We start from the raw sequence: 25,116 nt of genomic DNA, 5'->3' as shown, positions 1-25,116 counted from the left end.
ACGCTGCCCCAGGGATCGCTTCCTCTCCTTCACAGCCTGTGAATGCTGCAGCCTCAGCTGCAGAACACTGTGCAGAGATCTTCATGGATCCAACTGTGTGGGATGACCCCCAATAATGCACTGCTGCAGGAGCTCAGACCATAAAGCATCAGTGCAATGATTCCACTGTTCTTAACGTAAAAAAATCCCCAAGCCTCCTAAAAATCCTGCCAGACTTGCCCTAAAGATGCACAAGACTGATTTAACTTCTTGTCTCAGAATCCATTGATTATATCCTTAAGGGATATCAATAAATTATTACCCTACCAAGAAGTACTTCCTGAAGATCTACCTTGGAAATAGCTTTTCCACTAAATTTCTTGCGGTTTTAATATTTCCCACCTAACACTTCGCATCTGGTCAGGGAAAAAATAGAGCAACTTTGACCTGATGCATAGTAATGTAGTGTGAAGCAACGAGAGTCAATTTGCTGGGCATGGCTGAGACATAATGTGGTGGAATACAATGCTGGCTCGCAGAGTGAATCAAAATGCCTAAGCTTTCTCTTTTGTGATATCTGCGAATCACTGAATAATGTGGTTCACTGACCAAGTGAATTATTTTTGAGGAGTTTGGCACATCTTTAATTACAAGATATGTAAAGATGTAATGGAAACACTCTGTGCATATTTCTTTATGGCTGCTGAACTTTTCTTATGGGAAAGCACCTGTTTTTATTAAACTGTCTCTAGACAGCACAAAACATACAGGGTATAGGTTGACAATATATTTCTCAGTGCATATTACTCAGCAGCTATGCAACCTTATACAGTATGGATCAGCCATGTATACAGATTGTACCTACACACACAAAGCTACAGACAGATAAAAGCACAGATGTGCAGAAAATAGACTTCCTCCTATTATGAGTATATTTAAATTTGAGCAGCATGTCAACGATATTATAATGTTTCTTTTGCAACTGAGGGAGATGGAAAAAATCCCACACACATCAGGGTCCCTGTCACTAACCACTGATGTGCCCTTTCTGCTTCAAAAATCAGGAATTTGCATGCTGACAATGATTATGTAAATGCCTTGTTTGGAGAACCAAGTCCCAGAGGATTCCCCAGCAGAAAGCAATTCTCCTTTAAATGTTTCACCACAGCCCAAATCAGTAGGTCTTAAAACACTATTTGTAGTAATGCAGTAAATAGCCTGTTAGATGGTTGCCATTTGATTTGCTCCCAAACTGTGAGCCTTCTTGCTTTGCAACAGCAGCCCCAGTAGCTTCTCTTTCTCTGCTGATTTTGAGGGGCTGTGGCAGATGGCAGTCATATTTTAAAGCTTGTAACCTTTACTCAACTGACCAAAATTCAGAGCTGACCCTGCTTGGAGCACACAGTGAGTCTAGATGATCTCCTGAGGTCCCTTTTAATCTGAATTATCCTACAATCCTTCAGCCCCCAATAATCGAGTTTCCAGGCTCAGTAGGGCACAGTGCAGGGTTACATTGAGCTGTAGAGCAGAGCAGCCATGCTCAGCGTGCAGCCCAGCGTGCTCACCCCAGGACAGAAACAAGAGTGCACCAGATCCCACTGTACTACGGCTTTTCTTCGAAAGCAACCAATGTGCAGAGAGACAGAAAACCACAAGGCAGCCCTGGCAGTGCCGCAGAGAGGATGAGCAGAGCACCAAGACTGCAGGGCTTTGCTGGGAGCCACTGCTCCCCCAGCATAGGCATCAGCACATGGATGTGGTGCTATTGCAAGGAATCCTTTTATTCCACCAGCTGCTACTGCTGAGATCTGAAACTGAAACCCAGTATGTGATCTCATGGATGAGTGCAAAGCTCACAAACTCTCATGTCTTAACAGAGGAGAAGAAAGGCTCTGTTTAGTTGTGCCAGAATAAATGAACAGTGAAGGTAGCCTGGATGTCTTGAAGCTGTTTAGGCTGTTAAGGATCAAATCATTCTGAAGCAGACCTTAGGTTTTCAATGGGAAAATACTATTCCTCAATGACTTAAAACTCTCTTTGTGCTTCTGTGATCCTGGGCTGCTCTGTATTATGGCAGTGGGGATGGCTGTGTGTTTCCTTTTGAGTGCTTCCAGCACACCTCAGCTAGCAGACCTTCCCCTGAAAACCTACAGGGCACTCAAGCTGTCTGCTTTTTCTAGAGCCCATGAACAGTCTGCAAGTGCAGGAGCAGAGGCTGAGAGGCTCACCCAAGGTATTTTATGGCAGATTTTCAAAAGGATGATCTGGAAACATCATTCACACCAAGCTGCAGCTGTGTTCTGTCTTGGGCGAAAAGAAAGGAAAAGCCCAGCAGCCCCGTGGGACAGTGACCTGCTGTCCACACTAATTAAGCAGTTAGGGATTTTTTTTTTCCTAAGTGGTTGCAACATTTACCTACTAGGAAACCAAAAGAAACTGTTTGGAGGATACAATTCAAAATTCAGAGTTACAACCAATAACAAAGATCTGCTAGAATAGGAGCTTGTAGATAATTAAGAAATTAAGCCACATATACTTTAAATAAAAATAATCTGCAAAAATCTCTGCCTTCTGGACCTGCCAGCTACATGCTGAACTCAATGAGACTGGAGCACAACCCCTGTGTAATAGTATCAGCACACTCCGAAGTAAGTAACCATCTCTCCCTCTGCCTCTTTCAGTCCACAGACACACTACAGCACTGTCCTTAGGAGATGATGCAAAAGCAACTCACACAGCAGAATGCTACAAAACCCTACATCTCACCTTCCAGGGTGAGCCATGATAACAATAAAAGCATATCCTCCCCTCCTCACAAACCAATGGGAGAATGGGAAAAACAAATTCCTGGGGGAATTATTGGGGAAAATAAATTCGTTCACAGATAGAATCCATCGCCCATGCTTCCTTCTTTCTGTAATCTATTTATAAAATTAACAGCACTGCATATGTAACCTCCCAGAGAAATAATTGATCCCACTGCCCTGGGTAGGAGCTTCTTTATTGGACACTGGCAATGATTACAACGTCCCATGGATTACTTCTGTGTGCAGAAGGCTGACGCCAGTGCACACATGCAGGCTTATGCGAGAAGTTCCAGTGTAGAAAAAAGAGAAAGAAAACAAAGCAGGAAAGTTATCACACAATGTAAAGCCTATTGGTTTCCTTGCCACCTTTTGTGCTAAAGAAAATAAATCAGCTACTCAGTCAACATGTGCTACCAATAAGTTGGTTTAATTAATGACAAGCTGCTAAGAAACCAAGAAGTTTGGGGAAGGAGCACAAGTTGGCTCCTGATATTTACAGTTTCTTGTAGGAAGCTACCACGCCAGGCAGAGCTGCAAACCCTGCACATCTTTCAGAAAGAGGAAGAAGTAGGTGACAGCAGCTTCACTTCACCCCATGCCAGGACACATGAGCAGCTCTGCTAAGATCAATTGCGTGTAAGCAGCATGACACCTCCACTTTGCCGAAGCAGGTTTTCTCCCCAGCAATGACTACTAATAGGAAAAGGAGTAATCAAAACTTCTAAAAAAAATGAAGTGTTGATCCAAAGGATTAGTTAGGAAATCAAAAATCTAATTGTACACAAACAGATACTTTGTAGAGATCTGAGGCATTCTGCCAATTGTCATTCCAATGTTGCTTAAAAGCTTTACTTCTGTAGGTGAGTCACAGTAATCAATGGCACATGGTTTGATCTAATCTGTCACCTGCAGGTACTGAACAGGTAGGGTAATGCTGTCCATAGGAGCTGTGCAAACCTCTCAGAGACTTTCACACCAAGATGCTGCAGATATTTAAGAACTTGTTTGGGACCTTTTTTTTAAACTTTATTTTTTTGAAGAGGGAGAACTACAAGAATTTCAGAGAAAAGTCCATTTATATAGATCATACTCCATCAACTATTGCAGGCTGCTGTTTCCTCCAGCTTCCAATGGAAATAAAGTATTACCTCCTTGGTTTTGCCTTTCTCTATCTCCTAAAATAGTCACACCAACAAAACTGGAACTGTCATTCTGGAGAGCAAGGAAGTAAAGCAATATCAAAAGCAGCTTTCTCTCCACAAGGTAATACATCTGACTTCTTTCAGGGGAGGATTAACTTCTTCATGCTCAAAGAAAACCAGAGCAAGCAGAAACGTGAGCACTGAAATCTAAAAACTTCCTCTTAGTTCACAGAAAATTCTATACAGAACCCAGCAGATGAGAATTAGAACACCTCCAAAAGGAACTTTCACATACCAAACACACAGGAAGAAGTATTCCTCTAACACTCAAGTGTGACATGAAACCTACAGCTACATTACTTTAAAATAAATACGTCTTGTTTAGACTAAGTCCAATCCTATGTTGAAGAACACTGGGCAGCCTTCCACACCCTGCTCATACATACACTGATGCAATCAGGGAAAGCATCCAACACTGAGCTGAAGCATGCATATACTCTAAGCTCAAAGTGGAAGGAAGAGCTGGTGAGCACATTTTTCCAGGGGTTAAAGGAAAAGAAGGATGTAAAATGACAGGAGACCTCTTTAAAACTGAATTTTCAGTGGAGATGAGGAGAGAAAGTTCATAACATTCAAAGACTCAAACACAGGTCATTCTAGATAATAACTGGAAAAGAAATGGGTAACAGAAACCCACCTTCAGATCTGACATACTGGGGAAAACAAACATGAGAAAGAGCAGTGACTGAACTTCTCACTAGAACCAACATCTCACCCTGGTAATAACCACGTGTACATGTGATGCAGGGTGAAATGAAGTGGGAGGGATGGTTCCCACCACCACCAGGTCTGATTAACTTGGAGCATTATGCAACTCAAGACTAAGTTCTGTCACAAAGGAAAAGAGTGGTCTGGTTTTAATACCCAACTTCTACTTCAATAGTTTTCCCCTTGAAATAACTTTTCAGTAGATTCCTGGAGCAGGTGTTACCTTCCTTCGATAAACCCTGAGATAATGTAACTATAATGATTTTCCAAATAAAAAGTGAAAGGCTATCAGGACAAATATCTCCATTTTTATTCCATTGAGATATTATTATGGTGATGGTAATAATTCCAGAGGAATTACTTAGAATACACACTCAGCTCTGACCTGACCCAGCTATAACTCAGATGATACCTTTCCTAACTCGGAAGAATTTATTTTCATTTTCAACTGAGCTCATCTAATCAAAATGCTTCAACGTGACAAAGAGTTCATTGTTCCTGTGCAAATTGCAGTTACCAATAAAGCCTTGCTATTAAGAACCAGGCACTGCTACAGCAAATTCAGCCAATGTGAAGCTTACATTGGGAAGAGAATGAATAAAACAAATAGCACGTTATAGTTTGTTAGTAACAACAAATAAATTTAACACCATCTTTTGGTAACTGCTGCTGTGGACATAAAATTTTAAAGTAGGTCAGCATTTACTCCTAAATTCTGCCTGTCATGGGCTACTGTAGCCTATGTGCTGAAGGGACACAAGCAAGTCTAAGAGCAGACAAGGCTTTTTTTTCAATGTTAGGTCTTCAGCTTTATTTTTTTTTAGTCTGAAGCTTTGTCTGTATTCTGCACCTACACGAGCTGACTTAACGAGGCATTACCCTTTCCTATAAGTACCATCTTATTTAGGTCACTAACTCCAGATGCCCAGGAAGTAAACGCTGCTCTCATCACTGCCTTGTGTCATTTGGACCAAGGCATTTCACAGTGCTTGGACACAAACAGCCTGTCCACATAGGACAATGTTTCTTTCAGGAAATAGCACTGAGTAAGTTAGCAGTTATCACACTAATTAGTCTTATGAAGTAAATCTGCCCATAATAAGAGCAATTTGAGCAACACGTAAGACTAGGAAAATAACAGCTGTTTGGGGGGGGGGGGAGAGGGGGGGGGAAGTAAAGAAAGAAAATGAAAGGAAAATTATATACTTTCTTAGTCCTTTTCCTGCTCGACTGATCAGAACTGACTTACTTGACTGCATCCAAGAAACACAATTGTCCTTGCTTCTGTAAGACAACATATACGCAGGCACTCACAGACAAGCCAGCAGAGGCACAGTGCACACATATGCAGCAAGAGGTAAGACTGTAACACACAAGGCATGTTTTTAGGGCCAGTCTATCTGAGCCAGATTCTCCTACTAAAGAAATTTATGCACAAAGTTTTGCAGTGCTGAAGCTGTGATTTGAGCAAAACTCTTTGTTCACCCATATAACCATGTTGCTATTGGCAAACAATGCGATGAAGCTACACATTTAGAACTTGATTTCTATTTGATTATCCTTTGGAAGACAAGGATATTCGCTAGAGAACAATAATAACTCCAGAAAGAAAGAAGGTGAAGCAATACATCCACAACCGTGAAACAAGTGAGCAGCACAGAACGTGTTTTGCATTCTCTGCTTATTCAGTTTTTGGTATATATAACTGCTTCCTGAGGAGGTCAGAGCTGCCTTGTCCTCATGACAGGATTGTCACTGGACAGAGATGGCGCTGACAAGGTGACTCACTTCTCTTTTAGATCTGATCAGTCTAAATGGACTCATTTAGACAATCAGTTCTCAAATGTTACTATGGGTCATCATATCCTCTCCAAACAAAGTCCTAAGCCAAACAAAGCACGAATAGTTCTCAGCTTTGCAGTTCTTCATTGATTATTTTTAAATAAAATAGGAAATGCTCATTTTCAGATCCCCCTTGGCACAATAAAGTCACTGAGAAATATCCATTTTTCTGTCCTGCTGGCCTGCATTGATTAGCAGAGGCCATTGGCATTAGAACAACTCTGAGTGCAGCTCCCCAAGCTGCAGCTTTTCCTTGTGATTCCTCCGCACAGCCCTTGTCATAGATATGTTACAAACAACTCATAGACAAACTAGATCAGAGTCTAGAAGAACAGCAATCAGATTCAACATGATTTGTGCTCCCATAATTGCTGCCTATTCAACGGATGCTCTGATGAACTGCTGGAGCCTAAAGCTCCTGGTGCCATTGCCTTGGTTCCTGCTGGATGGGGTTTCTCACTCATCTGCCACCTGCTGCTTCTGAGTTCTGTGCTGGGACTGCAAGCTGGGTCCCAGGAGCACAGAATACTCTCCAGCCCCAAACCAAGCTCATTTTCTACCCTCTGCCACAGCAGATACACTTCTAAATGAATACCACTGTGTTTGCTGATTGTTTTACAGTTAGTTTATTCCTCAAGTATGTAATATCGGAGGGGAAATGTTGTTTTTAATTAGTTGGAAGAACTATTGTTTCAAAAGACTGATTGCATTTGCCAGCAAGTGGCCTTTATGAACACAATGAATGTTACTGGTTATGCCTCTGTAGATGGGTACTGACAGCTGCCAGCAGGCTTTCCATGCTTGGGCTGCACAGGCCCCACAACAGCTCCAGCTCAGGAGCCACAGGAGTTGCATGAACACAGTGCATGGTCCTAGAGCCTCTTGAAAAAAATATTAGAACTAGATGATTTTTATCATCTCCTCCAACCAAAGCCACTTTATTGTATGACCCAGACTGAGGTCCCATCACTCACCAGGACAGCTTTTGGTGTCTTGCACCTCTAGCACATCCTAGGGGACAAATGGAGCTTGTGAGAAGGACAAGACGTCTCTGAGAGCACCACAAGCTATGCATCCCCTGGGAGCACCATGTAGCCCTTCTCCTCTTGCAGGTGGAACAAGGAAATCTGATGCAATCAGTATTTCCTTCCTCCCGGGTTTGTGTTGCAGGCTTGCCTATAAATACTGCTTTGATCTGGCTCTTGGAGCAGTTGAGCTGAATCTCAGTGTCTGGTGTCATTTTCAATAAGAAACTAGGCAGCAGGAGACTGAAGCACATGTGCTTTCTTCAGCTCCAAGAGTTGTAACTCCTACTTGTTCTGCCCCAGTGTATTTTATAATCTAGGGAAGCGTAGATTATTATGAATAAATACAAACTGAGATAAACTGTCCCATGCATGTGTCTACTCAGCTCACTCTCAGTAAGGAAATAACCCACTGCTGGAGTCCAGACTCTCCTGGCAGCTTGGAAGCCATGATAACACAAATTCTGTCTAAAGACAAACATCTGGTATTTTCATTACACAGGGCTTACACTTTTCTACAAAGAACAGGGAGGCAGAGATACATCTCCTTGAGGGAAAGGAACTATGACTGCACAGCAGCTGACTCTTTGCAGGTCACAGTACAGAACTCCATACCAGGACCAGTTCTCAGAGAACATGTGTTCAGTCAGTGGGAAAGAGCACAGGCATCATCAGAAGAAACAACTGACTTTGAAGAAAACAAAGGAAGTGTTTGCAATTCCATTCTAGGTCTACGTTCACATAGTATCCTCAGGTCTTCTCTTTCCCTCCCTCCTCCCAGTCGTTTTCTGTGCAAGTATAAATTAAAAGGATACATGGTATTTTTCAAGAAGTCAGCATTCTAAGCAAGTGGTTTGTGGCATTTATGTAACATTTGCTGCCCCGGAAGCATTACAGTACTGAGGGTGGTCACCCGTAACACATTATTTCCCCCCTGGCTCTTTGGTAGAAAGCTCGTATGGCTATTAAATTCTTGGCATGCTATTTCCCCAAATCAGAAATGTAAGTGGAGATAACACGAAGGCGAGTTCCACGAGCACGTTCTCTAAGAAGAGCAGTATCCTACAAATCCCCCAGCAAGCACTTATTGGCACTTCTACTAATGTAAATAAAATCTACTGGGTTCTCGGAAAAACAATCACTTCAGTCTTGTTATCAGAGGACAGAATCTGGGTCAACAGATGCATTTTGGATATGTACCAATTCTTAAATGATTTAGTATTCTGATCTGTGGATACAAAAAGCAATTTCCTACATCAGCAGTACGCTTTGCACAACGTGCAATTTCATCCTACCACCTACACTGTTGTAATCATTAAATGTTATAAAACATCCCCGATAAAACGGAAGAAAGATTCTGATATATGACTATAATGTAAATCAGTGCTTTGGATTATGGTGTGATACTAGTTCAGTTATTTATATGTGTTTCAACTAAAAACATCCTACTGGATTTCAACTATCACAAGATTAATCTCACTAATGCTTTATATATACAGATGGTCAGACAAGAAAAATTAGACAAATATGAAAAAATAATATATTCTTCTTGTATAATATAAAATATGATTTGTCTCCTAGAAGATTATAGCTGGAGCTTCTAGTACCAAGAATAACCGGACTGACTAATGTGGGCTCTCTGCTTTGTGGGAAGTTTTTTGTTCTGTCCCACCTCAAAACTTACTGTAAAACACCACAGAGCTACAAAGTACACAAGCACAAAACATGACTTTTGTGATGATATATCTTAGCAACTACTCAGAGTTGTTTATAGCTGGAGTCTTATTCACATTCACCCAACAAGTCCCAGAGAAGCAGCAGGACAGTTCCATGAATTACATATTTCAGCAGTGTAAGCTGATACCTGAAAACACACTGTGTCAGCATACCCCAGTCACTGCATTTAATTAACATTATACATCCAGAAATGCTCACGGTGCCAAGTGGAGTGTCATCACTGAGCAAAGGCAGAGGACCTGCATTGGGGTTCTACATGGACCACCTACTGTTGTGCTTTACAAATTGATTTACATGTGTAAGAACACAGGGAGGTCTCTGCAGAAACAGGTGTCTAAGAGATGTATGCTCTAACGCTCATCAAACGTAAGACTTCGATTCTCACAACTTGTGGATAAATAGCTGATCTGCTAGGAAAAAAAGAACACGGCCAGAGCAAACATTTCTGGCAGCATGAGAATCAAAGGGGTCTCACACAGCCAGGAAAAACAAAGGATGCTGACATCAAAATATTGGCAGCTTTCATTGCTGCCTTTCTTTCCAAATAAAACGGGCAAAGAAACAGACCAGCTTTCCCATCCAAGCTCAATTCTCCAGTGAGCAGCGTTCTGTAGCAGTAATTATAATCCTGTATTTGTGTGCACACTAACTAATTTCCTGGGCAAGTTACATTTCAGCTGGAACATGTTGGCATAGAGAGACCAACCTCAATAACAAAAATAGCTGCTGAGTTCAGCAACCTGCAGCTTTTATAGTTGACCTTGCAGTTCTGTACGACAGTGGCTCTGAGCCACTTCGCTGTTTCAAAGGAGAAAGTACAGCTCTGGGAGTCTCACGGGGACTAACGAGACCCAAAAGATAAGTGGTTTCCTGGCTCAGTTTTTATTGTTTAACTTGGTTGTTCTTATTTTAAAAGTATCCTGGTCCTCTTAATATTCTGCATTCCGCCTCCGATTGGCGGAGCTAATCTCGCTTGTGCAGTTTAATGCACTCCTTGGACTTTTCCTTAGGTTATGCAGTTTATGTATTTGAACTCTTCCTTTTTGCACTCCAGCCACAGCAAGCAACTATCAGTGCAATTAATCACAACTCAATACCCCAATTGACTACAGAAATAAAATTACATACACTAAGAACAATGAATAAATGCTAAGCGGTTTCAAGCCAGTCTGATGCTCTAAGTCTGCTTATCTGCTCAACTGTGTGATTCTGGCTATTAGTGTACCCAGCTGGCTGTAAACGTGCAATGGCAAAGGAGCACAAATGCTTTGGAACAGTTCCTTCTCATTTTCTTTTAAGAAGAAATTTCAAGAGCACTTTCTACTCAAAGTCTGACCACAGCCAGAGCTGCAGCGATTTGCTACTACGCTGCTCCTCTCTATTAGCAGGAACTGTGGAAAAGCTGGCAAGCTTTAGGATGCTCACACACTTGCACACAGACAGTTAATTATTTCCACCCCATTTCTTCTGCATTGTTTAAAAAGCCTTTCAAAACTACACCCAAAAAAATACTTTACAGGTGTTGATGGCATAGGAAACCACGTTCTCAGCCAAACAGATACACAAAACATTCACACAGCAGCATGCTCAAGTTTATAGAAATCTTCACTTAGTTTCGCCACACCAGATACAGCACAAGGAAAAAGGAGCAGCATCTTCACTGCTTTTTGCAATCACAGTAATTACAAACTATTGCTGCCACTATCTCCAGACTCACTGGCAAGAGATTAATTGCAGACATACCATACAACACATACAGAGGGCTAATTTATTGGAAAATAACATATCTGCATGTTCTCTTCAAAGATTACTATTACGGGAACCCCAGCTTGGACTAATGTTTATCCAGTGTGCTCTCTACCTCCAGAAGAGGGGCTGCCCAGCGAGCAGGGATGTGGAAAAGCATATTGCCATTGTCCAAGCTCACAGTGTTTCATTTGTGTGACACTGAATCCCAACTTAATTAAAAAGCTCCAGAGACCAGGCAAATCTCAATACACATGGGCAAGTGGTCGAACAGCCCCATTTACATGTGTCACAGCCCGCCGGTATTGCTCCAAAAGGCATCTGCTTCAACAGTCTCATCTGATTCTTACCAACAAGCTACACTTTGCATTTTTTGAATTTAACAAAGATCACACAGCTGCCAACATACTATCAAAAGCCTAAAGACCAAATAAATGTTTGGCTTCCCTCCAACCGTCCTTGCTGTGGTATTATTACTGACAATAGAGCCAGAGCAGCAAAAGCAATGAGATGGCAAATTTACACATGTGCCATGTTTTTATACATTGTCTACATTTGCTGCTACAAGACTACAAGCAGAACACTGGTGAGCATCTTTTGGTTGCAAAACATGACCTATTTCAGGGCTTTATGAAAGCTGTATAATGTTGTTAGCATTTAAAAAGAAAACTGCAGATGGGGAAAATTACCCAAGAAAAACAATTCAAAGGTGTTTTGTTTATTTTCCCATGTGGGCATGAGAAATAGATCACAACTATTTTCTTAGGGCTGCATTTTACCCTTTTTGAAGAAATAGTGCAATGCTTATATAAACTGGAGACCTGACAGCTGATGCTTCCCTTGACATCTGCCCATTCCTTTTTAATACACACATTCCCTGGCTGTTGCAACAGCATAAGGTAGAATCTGTATCTGATCTGGGCAGAAGAGCTCTCCCACATTTAACAGCACAGTTAATATCCTGGCTACCCTCTCATCAAAAGCCAACTGCATCTGCAGATAAGGAGACCATCCCATGGGACAGTGATATAACTTCTTAATCTGCATCAGATAATAAGGACAGCAAAGGACAACTTCTCCTTTAGTTCCTCTCTCATTTGGTGCATTTCCACTGTACACAGGTGGAATAACATAAGAAGCAAACAGTAAGAAAAAAACAGCAGAGCTTGAAGGGAACTCATGACACTACTTGCAATGGAATCCAGAGGTGGTCTTAGAAAATACATCCCTGACCTGGAGGAACGTGAAGCACCTCTCTGCTCTGCCCTGTGCTATCACAGACAGCTGTCCTGTCTCCTTCCTTTCCTCTAAATTCAGTCTATACGCAGAGAGAGGGTGAAGAAGAGATGCAGAAACAGCCTGAGACGGGAACAAAGTTGGCATCCCAATTGCCATCATTTGCTGTCAAAGCAAAATCAAGCAGTGGACCGCACTGGCAATTGTTAGACTCCCAGGGCACAGGCTGAGCCTTCATCACTGCCCCTGCATCATAGACACTCCAAGTGATGCCTGAGTCTTCCACTGGCCTCAGCCCTTGGCCAGGCCGCATCTGGTACACAGCCTCCAGCACTGGGATGGGCTCCTGTTCACCCCTGCTCTGATTTCCAGACTTGTCCAACCTTCCTCAGCTCTTCTCACTTGCACATTCCCCACTGGCTTAAAGGAAGCTTGCCTTAGGCTCGCAAAACTGTAAGGACACTCTCACCCCAGAAAGAAAAAGCAGCAACAGCGTTCCTGCTCACAAGACAGCATTACTCCACATTTAAAGTTTGATTTCATTGCATTTTAGGAGAGGCAGCCCTTAGAAGGAAGCAAAAACCGAGACCTGGATGTTGTTGGAAACATCTGCTTCCAGCATCCCATTGTCCCTCAGCATTTTCAGGCTGTGGATTTATTTTTTCCTTCAAGGGTTCTTTTAATGTATTCTTCCTTCAGTGTTTGAGGTATCTGTATAATTTTCGAATTGAGGATTAGAGAGGATTAAGCCCTTGCTAGGCTGCCTCTCCCAGGGAGCACTGCCTTCACATGCATGCCTCATGCATGTGAGTGCAGGCGCTCACACTCATTGCAACAGAGATGAATAACAGCTTATGTTATATGCTATAAGATAAAGTCAGCACCTGTCCAGTTATATACTTAGCTCCTTCCTGGTCTTTCCTTCATGTCCTTTACCTTTCACGTATTGTGAAGTACTCTTAATGTAAGACAAAGTAACTGCTTCGTTCTAGTTACTCAGACACAAGGGTGATCTCCCCACAACACTGAATCTCAGCTGCTGCAAGTTCTCTCTGCCCACCACATAACCACGCCTGAAGGAAACTTCCCATGTCTTCCAGGTTTGTGGATGCAACAAGTCCACTTGCTCCTGTTTGGCTCACGTCATTCTCCTCACATGCACATTTGCAAAGAACAACAACAATAAAAAACTATTTTGTTTTACCTTTATTTGCTCTAATAGATTTGTGGAAATTTGATTCTGTTATTAAGCAACATGGAGAAAAGAAAAAAAAAAAAAAAAAAAGAGCAAAGGATATTTACCTGGGTAAATTCAACTTCACTTGCATCAGGCCACACTTCCAGCTAAGTACGCAGCTCTGCTAGCTATGTTCACACTAACTTCAGCCAGCCAAAATAACTAACAGTATTAGTGACAAGGCAGTCAAAACATCTGATCCAAGCCCACCAGAGTTGCTGGAGATATCCTCTAGCTCTAAGTCTGCATGGACATCTGTCCTGATATTCCTGCATTGTTCTGGTTAGCCATGATGTCTAGATTAAACCTAATGAATCTGCTGGTGCAGAAATATCACATTCTCCATTTCCCTGTGCATATTCTATATTTCATAGCTACCATAGTCATACTTGGCAGGAAACTGTGCCATTAGGTGCAAATAAAACTGCATTTGCTTATTATTGTCTGTCCCAACTAGATGAGTATGTATCGTTCCTGGACAGCTCAGGTTTACTTCACATGAAAAAAAATCACAACAACAAATAAAATAAATATTTACAGTCATTTCCAGTAGATATTAGAATGGCCAAAATTAATCCTGCACATCTGTGAAAATACTTGTATTCACTCATCTATAGAAGAAATAGTGCTGATATGACTGAAGAAGACCAGACTCCTGAAGGACAGCAATGTACGGACAGTACTGGTGCCAGCAGGAATTGATGGTTGTGTAACTCAAAGCTTCTCTATAAATTAACACAAATATTAATTCAAGAACATGATGTTTTTAATAGTGCAGGAAAAAAATACTAGTTTAGATCATGAATGAGGGGGGTAAGTTGCTCAGGTTATGTTGCCCAGACTTGAATTCCTTTATCATTTGAGATCCTTATTAAGTCACTTGCATGGTATAGATTACAGTTCAATCCTAAAATTCCTCTACATTTATGTTTCTTATGTTTTTTACTTTGATATCCTGCCTGTTTTAATGAAGAACAGGATGTGCAATAGCTTGTTACTTACGGCAGTACTTTGACAAGGAACCTGGATCTTAATAAAAAACAGGAAATAAAATCCTTCATATTAAATCAATTCTTTAAAAAATAAGCATGTGAATGTCATATTTAAGATTAAAGGTATTTCTCTTTCCAGGAAAGGATCATAATAAGGTGGGCATGTGGCTATTTCAGAAACTGCACACATTTGGTAAAGAGCTTATAGAAAACAGTGTCAAATCCCATATTGAACCCAGCTGCTGGTACTTACTTTTTGATGTAAGGCTTACTTCCTGCAGATATACATCAAATTAAATTCTTTACTAAGCTCACAATGGTGTTTTCCCTTTAAGCAGAAAGGCAATACTTACCTGAATGAAATATTATCTCTCCTTAATGGGTTTCTACAGTGAAGCCACATTTTACATTTAAAAAGGTGCAGTGACAGTAAGAACGGAGAAGGAAACTTGCTGCCTATTAAATCAGTTTATTTTCTCAAAAATAGCTTTAATGTAGCAAATTGGCCGCTATTACACTGATGTCCTAACAGGAATTTTGTTAAGGCTACAGTATAACTCAGCCAACATCTCATAATTAGTGCCACGGAATATTTTAAGATGCTTCTCTAAACAGAAGTGTGCAATGTTCTAATAGCAGACGCCCCTCAAACATAAGGGGAATGGATAGTAAGACTGAGGCCAAAGAAATGGATAGACCTACAGCATTATGTAGCTTTCTGGGGTTTGTTTTGAGCACCTGAAATACTCAGCATTTTTGGCCATAAGAAATAACTTCAACTAGATAAAGGCCAGCAAGATTTAGCTTCTAATTTTGATTCAGTGACATCTGAAGAAATGTGTTTGGAGTGATAATACAGAGTCTCCTATCAAGAAAACAAATGAGCGAGACATAACGGAGCAGAGTCAACAAAGAGATGCAATATGTTCTATATTAAGCTCCCTTATATTCTGTCAGCCTCCCTGCCTTTTAAATATATTTAATCAGATTCAGGGTTCTCAGTGGACATCAAAACATTCTAAAACTATTCAAGTGCAGGTTAAAATACTGAACAGCAGCTCCTGATTGCTGCTTTACTCAATGCACACTCTTCCTGTAACCCTTATTTCAGGCGACAGTCCATTTAAGGCTGTGGATACTCAGCTAAAATGCTCTACTGGTGATGTGGGAGGAAGCATACAAGCAGTACAGCAAGAGATAGCTGTGAGCTCAACCCCTATAAGCTCATTTTCCAAAACTCCCAGCTCAGCCTTACAAGTGCACAGAAGGCACCAGACAGAGGTCCCAGTAACTCCATTTTACAATAATGTTTGCCTGAACTTTATTATAAAGAAGATGACTGGCTGGCACTAAGAGCCTTCATTGATGCTGGGTAACTATTAAGAGAAAAAAGAAAAAGGAAAAAAGGAAGTGAGAAGGACAGTGCTTCCCCCACATCTCCTTCGTGTTGAAAGATTTTAGAAGTCTAAAGGCATTTTCATTCTTAACATAGGGTTGATCTTCTACAAAAAGCAAAACGAAGTCCTTTGGGAGATTTCTGCTTAGTAGCTGCTCATCATTTCTATTTCTAACAGGCAGGTCTCTATGCAACCTGTTAAGCGGGCCCTTCCTAAATTGAAACCTGACTTGGAATCCTCACATTTTCTGGTTCCAAGTTAATCACCTTGGAACAAAATTACCTCATAGTGAAAATGCTTGCTTTTGACATTAAGTATTCACATCTGGATATTTTATCAACACACTATCTTTGTGTATCAATGAACATTCGCTTGTTAGTGATGTTAACCTTCTGCTAATCCTACCCTTTGGGATAGTTCCTGCTCAAGACCAGCTGAAAGGACCATGCTGCATTTGATGGACCCCACAGGATCTTGCCTGGTTTCACACCTAACTCCAAGTCTCTGCTCTAAGCCTTTTGAATTGCTCATTTCAGAAGTGACCCTCCAGAAGCATTCAGGCCAAGCTTTAAATGAAGGCATCAGTAGGTGTAAAGATATCATTTTTATCTCACATTGACAAGATATCTGTAAGAGCAGACCAAAGTGGAAATTAATATTCTACAAAGCTCTTGTTGCTAATACCACTGAAAAGCCAGAGCAAAACAGAGGAAGACAATAGCTATCAACAATGATCTCAAGCAAAGAAATTTTGCTTGACAAACTAGATGGGCAAAACTGAAAACCTAACATAACTAGTTTTTTTTTTTTACTGTGATTTCTCCTATTTTGAACCCCGCGTATCATGATGCTATTTGAATCCCAGAATTTGATTTGAACTTTTCAGATCTTAGCAAACAAGTGCAGCCCTCCCAGTAGTTTAGAGGATGGACTTAAGCCTGCTCTCCTTTGGAGCCTGTGTTACATGGACAGTCTGCACCAAAGTATGAAGCGCAGCCAAGGCTCTCCCTATTACATCCTCAGCAGTTTCAACAACTGAAGCACTTACTTTCCTGTAGCACAGGCTAGCAACTGCAGAGATGAATGCTAGCTTGGTATAAGCCTGCATACGGAGCCAGGTGGATTTATAAGGGCCTGGGGGCTTTTTTGTGGATGAGCAGTTCTTACTGTAAGCCAGCATCTCCCCCTTCTTTCTCTGCACAAATCGCTTTGCCCAAGCTGCCGGGTTCAGTTGCATTACTTTACAGTACACAGCTGGGGAGGAGGCCAAGATCTGGCAAAACTGAACATTGGCTTCACTGCACAATTTTCTTGGGTTAGTTTGATGGGTAGAGCAGACTTCTCTTGGCCCTAGGGCTGTTCGGCTGCTTTGCCCAGAGGATTTCTGATAAGACATTTCCAGCCACTACTTATCTGCTGCAACCAGCCATTTTTCAACCTCACAGTCTCTTTCTCTAGTCCATTTTCTTTTAACAGATTGACATGCCTTCTACATTGTCAAAGACATTTGAGCATTTTTTAACATGCATGTGCATACATATACACACACAAACTACTATATACGTATATATGAATTACTACTAAAACAGCATCCATGCCTTCTCAAGGTGGTATACACACAGAATCACAGAATCACAGAATTACCCGGGTTGGAAGGGACCTCAAGGATCATGTAGCTCCAACCCCCCTGCCCAGCAGGGCCACCAAACATACACCTTTACTAGATCAGGTTGCCCAGGGCCCCGTCCAACCTGGCCTTGAACACCTCCAAGGACGGGGCATCCACAACCTCACTGGGCAGCCTGTTCCAGGACCTAACCACTCTTCTAGTAAAGAACTTTCCCCTAACATCCAACCTAAATCTTCCCTCCTTCAACTTAAAACCATTTCCCCGTGTCCTGCTATTATCAGCCCTTTCGAAGAGTTTACTCCCTTCCTGGGAGTAAGTTCCCTTCAGGTACTGAAAGGCTGCAATGAGGTCACCCCGCAACCTTCTCTTCTCCAGGCTGAACAAACCCAACTCCCTCAGCCTGTCCTCATAGGGGAGGTGCTCCAGCCCCCTGATCATCTTTGTGGCCCTCCTCTGGACCCTTTCCAAAATCTCTATATCTTTTTTGTACTGAGGGCTCCACACCTGGACACAGTACTCCAGATGGGGCCTCACAAGAGCAGAGTAGAGAGGGACGATCACCTCCCTATCCCTGCTGACCACCCCTCTCCTGATGGAGCCCAGGATCCCATTTGCTTTCCGGGAACATCTGGTTCCCCATCTTCATCCTAACTTGTAGCACTCCCTTTAAAGCAAGACTCAGTTGTTTGAGCTAATCTCATTTCATATCCTCTAGATAGGCTGCTTTCCATGCGCATGTCCGGACAATGGTGAAACTTAAAGCTTCTCGTTGCTCATAGGAGTGCAGGCAAAACCCTAAGCCAAGCCCCAAAGGGCAGTATTAGGCACCATTTCATAGGAGAAACCTGATTAATTCAGTATTGCCAAGAAAAAAAAACCTGGGGTGGATCTGCTGTGAAATTCACCTACTCCCTCCTACCCCAGTCCAATATCACCCCCTCCCCAAAAAATAGAAAGAAAAAGCATAATCTAGAAGAGAACAGGGCAAAACAGCACAAACAGAAGTGCAAGTCTCTTAAAGCACACACACTTCAAAATACTGGAGGAAACAAAATTTTTTAGAAGCTTGACTTGATCAAAGTGATATCAACCAGCTCTGGCAATTCTTACTTGTGCTGCCCTTCAAGATCACCAGTTATAGATATGCACTTGAAGCTTTGGTGCTTAAGAATACTTTCTAAGCAAGCTTTCAACACACCATAAAAGCCCTCATCACAACAGGACACTTGTACCAGCAGAGCACTCAGAGACTAGTGGCAGACAGTGAAATCTTCAAGCACAAACCCCAGCACAGCCAAGCCCCTGCATGAGAGGTTGCCCAGCAGTGACAGAGCAGCTGCAAGCTCCTCACGTCACTTCTCTACTGCAGTCCAGGAGGTAGACTGAGAAACTGCATAACCTGATCAGAAATCCTTTAGAGTGGGCACTGTGGGATGAATAATACAGTAAACCATCTCAACTGATTGCAGACACAGCAGAAAAGAGAGCAGAGAATCTCACCCAGGCAGGGATTTCAGGGCAGAAGCTAAAAAAACAGCCCATGGTACAGCAGCACACACTGCTCGGCACCTCCTGTCCCATCCCCGGCATAGCTGTGTCCTCCCACACACCAAGGACTGCCTGTGGGGCACCACATGTGAAGCTGCTAAGCTCTGGAGTAGAACCATGTGTGAAGCTGCTTCTGCAACACAAGAGTTTGCAGAAATGTTTTTCCTCAGTTCCAATGCATTCAATATGGGCTTGACATCCTGACATTTCACGCTGAAATGGATCTAGACACCCAAAGCTGAGCCTTTGAGAGAAGAGCTCAGCCCAGAGTCACGCAAAGCAGGAACAGTCATGTAGCTCATGTAGAATGCACTGTTTTCTCTTACACAGTGAGGCATGCAAAACAGGTATCACTACCTCATTGTTCACCAGACATGCTCAGGTTTAATTCTTAACAGCCCACTACAAAACCAGCCTGAGGACACCTCTCATCTGCCCCCTCCTGTGAGCACTGGACACCTCCAGATTCTTCTACCCCAGGATGGCATGCAGAGCTTGCTACTGACAACATATGAAACAGGGTCAGACCTGCCCCATTCCCTCTTTCCACAAGCCCCATATAAAACCACCACAACAACAGTCAGTCCCCATGGAGCATGTGAAAAGGAAGACAAAGAACTTCATAAAACCATGAACAACAACAGTGCAGGCCATAGAAACTAAACATTTTTTCTCATGAAATATTTCATTTTGATACTTTCTTACTAATATGAATTTCCAACTCAAAAGTTACCATAAACCCAGGAAAGACAGGGAAATGTTGGCTGTAGGCAGAAGGTTGGAATAGATGATCTGGGAGGCTCTTTCCAACCTCAGTGATTTTATGATTCTACTCTACAATTTTACTCTGATTTTATTTTTTCCCCCAGAAACCACTGGGGTGAAGCACAGCACATTGTAAGGTCTGAGATTCCTTCTGTTCTTTGCTATGCCAGAGTTCTCTGTACCACAGCACCACGTGTGATGTGTCGTCAAAACAAAGGTCATCTTCTCAGTCTGCTTGTCCCTCTTTCTCCATGAGGCCAGGTATGATAGAGAACTAGCATGCTGGCCTAAATTTGGTCATTCCCTTTCCTGAAGAGGAATAAGACCCTTTATATGATCAAGTTTCAACTGTAACCATTGACTTGTTACCCAGACTGGCTCTAAGATACTCCCCACTGTGATAACAGAAACACTTTACATTATTTGCCATTTTAGTAACACACACAGTTGTTGTTTGAGCTGCTTTCAAACTGAATCCAAGAGAAAAATTTACTTAAATATTAAACGAATTACTTCTGGGTTTTGGATTTTTTTTTTCCTTTCTTTTTTTCTTTTTTAAACAAAAAGATACACTGAATGTTCAGTACTACTTTTCTAGGAAAGATGCAGGCATGGCAGTGGAATTACAGCAAGTACAGTAACTGCTTCATTTGAAAAGCATTTGATGGTCCCTAGAAGACACTATTTCATATTATAGCAAATCATAGAAAGGAACAATAGTTATAGATCCTTGTTAAATGTTAATGAAGCCTAACCTTTGCTTAAGGAAGAATAAAAAGCCTGTGTTTCCCCCGTAATCTCTGCTTTTACATGCTAATATAGGTCAATATTGTTAACTGTATTTCAACAGGTTCACTAACCTAAGTGACATACACAACTGTATTAACTTCATTCTTATCTGTCAGCATACTGACAGCAGGAAATCACCACACTGCACCAGGAAGCCCATTTATCATCATAATTAAAAGGGTTTTTCCACCACTGTCTCATACAAAATCCCATCTGAAGGGAGACTCCATTCACCGTACTGGTAAGCAGGATAACCATACAGGATGTTGGTGTTTGGTGTCTCAGATCTCACCACTCCCACAATCAATATATGGAGGAAAAGAATTTCTGAATTTTTATTTATCTATTTGAGTTTCCTCAGGTTGCTGGTAATCAAGCAGTGATGTGCAAGTTAGTGCAGGTGATAGGCAGCTCCAGTATGTGGGTGTGTTTGGCCACTAGATGGTGCAATGAAATAAAAATAAGGCCTTAAAACTCCGCTGCTTAGCGTTTCACACAGCATGGAAAAGCCTGCTGTGCTCATTTCAGGTGATAGACATCAAATATTGCATAATGATGCATTTCTATACTGTAACCGCTGAGTTATTTTCAAAATCCTGCAGTTTAAATAAGTGAAGTTCTAATCCTCCTTCAAAATGGATACTACAAAGCCTTCTTTTTGAGCACTCCTGGCCTAAGCTTTCTGTATGAAAAGGCAGTTCTCCAACAGCAAACACACCAGTAGTTCTTAAAGCAATGCATTACCATGATGAGCAGCACATCAGAGAATTTCCATAGCTGAAGCCTGGCGCATATACTGCCTTCACCTCTCATGTATGACAACATTAAAGCATGGCTCAAGGCAGAACATAAGCAATGAGAGAAATGTCAATTGCTCTGTTACTCACATATAGTTCATGCTGCTCATTGTTTCTCTATCTGCCTCCACGAACTGAAAATCATCCACCATAGACAATAATATATCTGGACATAAGTTTGTAAAGTATCCCAGCCATCATCAGTTTTTTATCGTGCTAACTACAGGCTCTTCAATGAAAAGTAAGAATACATTTTACTGCTCAGAGTGTTCACTTTATCTGGGCGTGCATCAGTTATAAGCATGAGACCCACATAAGCAACCACCTTAAAGCAACATCTCTGAGAAGAAGCTATTTAAAAGGCAGTACAAAATTCAGAAGGGATAACTGGAGGCCTATTCTGACACCACTGTCCTCAGTGAGAAATGCAACTCTTCCCCCTACAACCCAGTCAGTTCACTGGTGTCATTTCTTGACAAAATACCTTCACTATATTGTCATGAACCATAGTTCTCTTAAGCTCATACAGTAACAATATCTGCCCCCAGAGCTGGTCTTGCAATTACGACATTCTCCACTAAGCATAGCGCCACATCGCAGTACCTGCCCCAGTCTGATATCAAACTTCTTATGCAGATCAATGCAGTATCGTTCTAAACCACACCAGCTGAGAGAGTGACAGATGCAACTCTCGCTTGCAAACTCCTCCCTTGATTCAGAACACGCACACAGGAACTGAAGCTCTGGCATCTCTAGTCACTAAACTGTGCTTTGGGCTGGATCTAATTATACAAATTCCCTTAGCTGTGTCTCTTCAGTTTATTTCCTTATAGTCTCAAAATTCATTTGACCACCACCCAGTAAATATCCTGACGTATCTGTGCCACAATACACCAGGGCAAGAGATCTCAGTCATTCTCAGAGAGCAACCAAGCTTTGCGGCTGATTTTAAGATGCTTCAACCAAAATGCCGTTTGCCACTAGAGGGCACTCAAACCAAGCTGTCCTTTCAAATTAATACAATTTATATATGTGGAAGGTTAAACCAGGCCCAGAAAAAAGTTGCTTTGGTACCTAGTAAACATTTAATGCTTATCTAAAACAATCATTCTCCTGTAAGACAAACACCAGTTTTAGTTAATATTTTTCTATATTTGGAGGGTCAATCTGGCCCATACTAACCGTACAACACACTCAGGGAAAACTCTGGTACAAGCACAGTTGAGAAGCCAGCAACCAGTATTGTCACCTAACTGGCTTTCTCTTTGTTTACTTTGTGGGGGAACCACCACATTTTCTAAGATCCATACACAGAACCGGGAAGTGTTCAGTTACTGCTGCTTCAACACTGCACATTTTGACATGACACCTTTACAAAAACACGGGCCTGAAAAGGAAACCACTGAAATTGCAGTGACAGTTTTTCTAACGTGAGTTATGATGCCCTCAGGTATCTCTAAAGTGAGTTATTTTGATTGAGGTGCCTTACCTTGGAAGAGCAAATCAGTTTCTCAGCAGCGCATCACTCAAGTGCCAGTGCTGATCAAAATGAAGGTATGCAGCAAAACTTGCATGTAACTTGGGAACACACTCTGTGTTTTCGGGTCTTAACCAGAGAATCCTGTTCCCTAGAAAGAAAAACACAAAGCTTTTAAATATAAAAATCATGTGAAGCAAATGCGGTATTTTTATCAGCAGAAATATTTTACATGCACGCTCTAAATGGTTATTAATGTTTGCTAAAACAATTTCACTTTTAAAAGCTCAATCAACACAATAGCACAACTACAAAGCATATGGCAAAGCACAATCTGGATTTCAAGAAGTTATTTGCATTTTAATAATCTGGAACGATAGGAATTTTAACAATGTGTTGTACTGTTCAACCTCCATGAACTCCAAAATCTGAATGGGGACCATTCAGATAAGTAAAACTGACCAACATCAGCCAAACTGGACTGAGCAAATGAATAATCAACCCTGAAGAAGAACAGTTAATTGAAACTCAAAAATAATACAAATATTTCATGGCTCAGATTATGTGGCTCGTCATGTGAAGGAAAGCTGCTCATTTAATTGCCAATGTAAAATCTGATTGCCGCTATTAAAACATGGTCACAATATTTTTCCTAAACTACATGAGGCTCTTTTTTTTTCAGCTGGTGTTGTTTTCAAGGCAATTAAATGTTAATATTTCCAAAATGCATGAAAAAAGCATTGTAAATGCTTAAACCTGGAAACAAGCTACAAGATGTAAACCTTTATTGCTTTCAAAGCCCTGCAATTTTAGATGGCCAAGTCACCATTTGTGAATGTTCAGGGTTGGCAACATCTACTCCACCACAATGTTTTGTGGTGCTGAGCAACATGTCCCAGATCCACGCACCATAGAGATAAGAGACGTGATCAAACTTCAGAGCAGAAAAGCTTCCTTAAGGACAGCTGAACAACTGTTCAGTATTTAACTTACAGGATGCACTCTTCCTAATGGTCCTTAGCAGTATATATGTACATATGCAACTATATTAAGATTCACATCTACAACCTGCTGACTACCTGTCTTTAATCAAACTCTGAACTACTTCAATGTCACACTTAATGTTTGTTTCCTCATGTTTTTGGTGCGCCCCACCTCACAACAGTGAACGCCTTGCACTGATGGCAGTCTGGCCCATTGCTGCTAGTTAAAGAGACATCTCACACAGCCAGGAAATTCTTGCTGCTTCTCCACATATATGGAAATCACAGACTGCCTTGTTTATCAGCAAGGGCATCATAACATACCCCACTTCTATTTCAGCTACAGGTGTTAGAGTTGAGTGAAGGCAAATGCTCTCACATTTTCAAACAACAAACTCATGGTATGAAGCAAGTTAAGGGAGGCTGCTTGCCAGGACTAACATGGACACAAACTGAATTGCTTCAGCTTCATCATATGCAGATTTTACTACAAACACTATAACAAGGGCACTTTGCAACCCTACAGAGTTTGGGTAGCCTTGCAGCAATCTTTACAACAGCAGAAGACACTTACAGCTGGCAAAAGTATCAACGCACACATATAAGACACATCAGTTTCTTGGCCAAAGGCCACAAACAAGACAATTGTTAAGCATGGAAGAAATTACAGTTCTAGGAAAGACCCAAGCCAATTTGTGCACAGTCAGGTCTGTCTGAGCACCCTCAGACATCCACCCTCTGATGCAGAATCATATCCTATTCAGCTCTACTAATCAGTTCTACTGTGCCCAAGTTTATTCTTATTTTTCCTAAATTTAGAATATTGTATCAGACAATACTTAATCAATTGACCAGATAGACCTTGCTAGACGTGCAAAGCCAAAACCACTACCTTTACATATAAAAGTAGCACTTCCAATGGGGAATTAAGATCAAGAAGATACTTCCATACCACAATTCAGTGGAGCACAGTGTGTGAATTCTGAAGCAAGCTGGACACCAGCCAGGTCTCCTGTACCACCAAATCCCATTACAAACCTGCTATGGAACACATTTTCAATGTGCATACAGATGCAATGCTCTATCAGGAAGATTTTCTGGATAGGAAATCCCCCCCACAGGCCAATGAGAGCAGTATTGAGGCCAAATGACTTCCTCCCTCCCAGGTTATTTTAATTTCTACCTATTTCAGCACTTTCTGCATAAGGATTTTATGTCT

The 25,116-nt window shown here is 41.5% G+C and overlaps 1 long non-coding RNA gene across 1 annotated transcript in view; it reads right to left on the bottom strand.

Annotated features, from left to right (window-relative positions):
• The window catches only part of LOC107319199 (uncharacterized), a 142,665-nt gene extending 119,599 nt beyond the window's left edge, over positions 1-23,066 (bottom strand). Inside the window, exon 1 of the long non-coding RNA XR_014947751.1 lies at positions 22,927-23,066. This is a non-coding gene — a long non-coding RNA (uncharacterized LOC107319199). The remainder of the gene's footprint in view (positions 1-22,926) is intronic.
• Positions 23,067-25,116: the final 2,050 nt, after the last annotated feature.

This window comes from Coturnix japonica, chromosome 6 (assembly GCF_054131305.1).
Source record: "Coturnix japonica strain WE chromosome 6, WE-NBRP24, whole genome shotgun sequence".
In the NCBI taxonomy this organism is placed as follows: Eukaryota; Metazoa; Chordata; class Aves; order Galliformes; family Phasianidae; genus Coturnix; species Coturnix japonica.
This window is presented reverse-complemented; position numbering and strand designations above follow the sequence as displayed.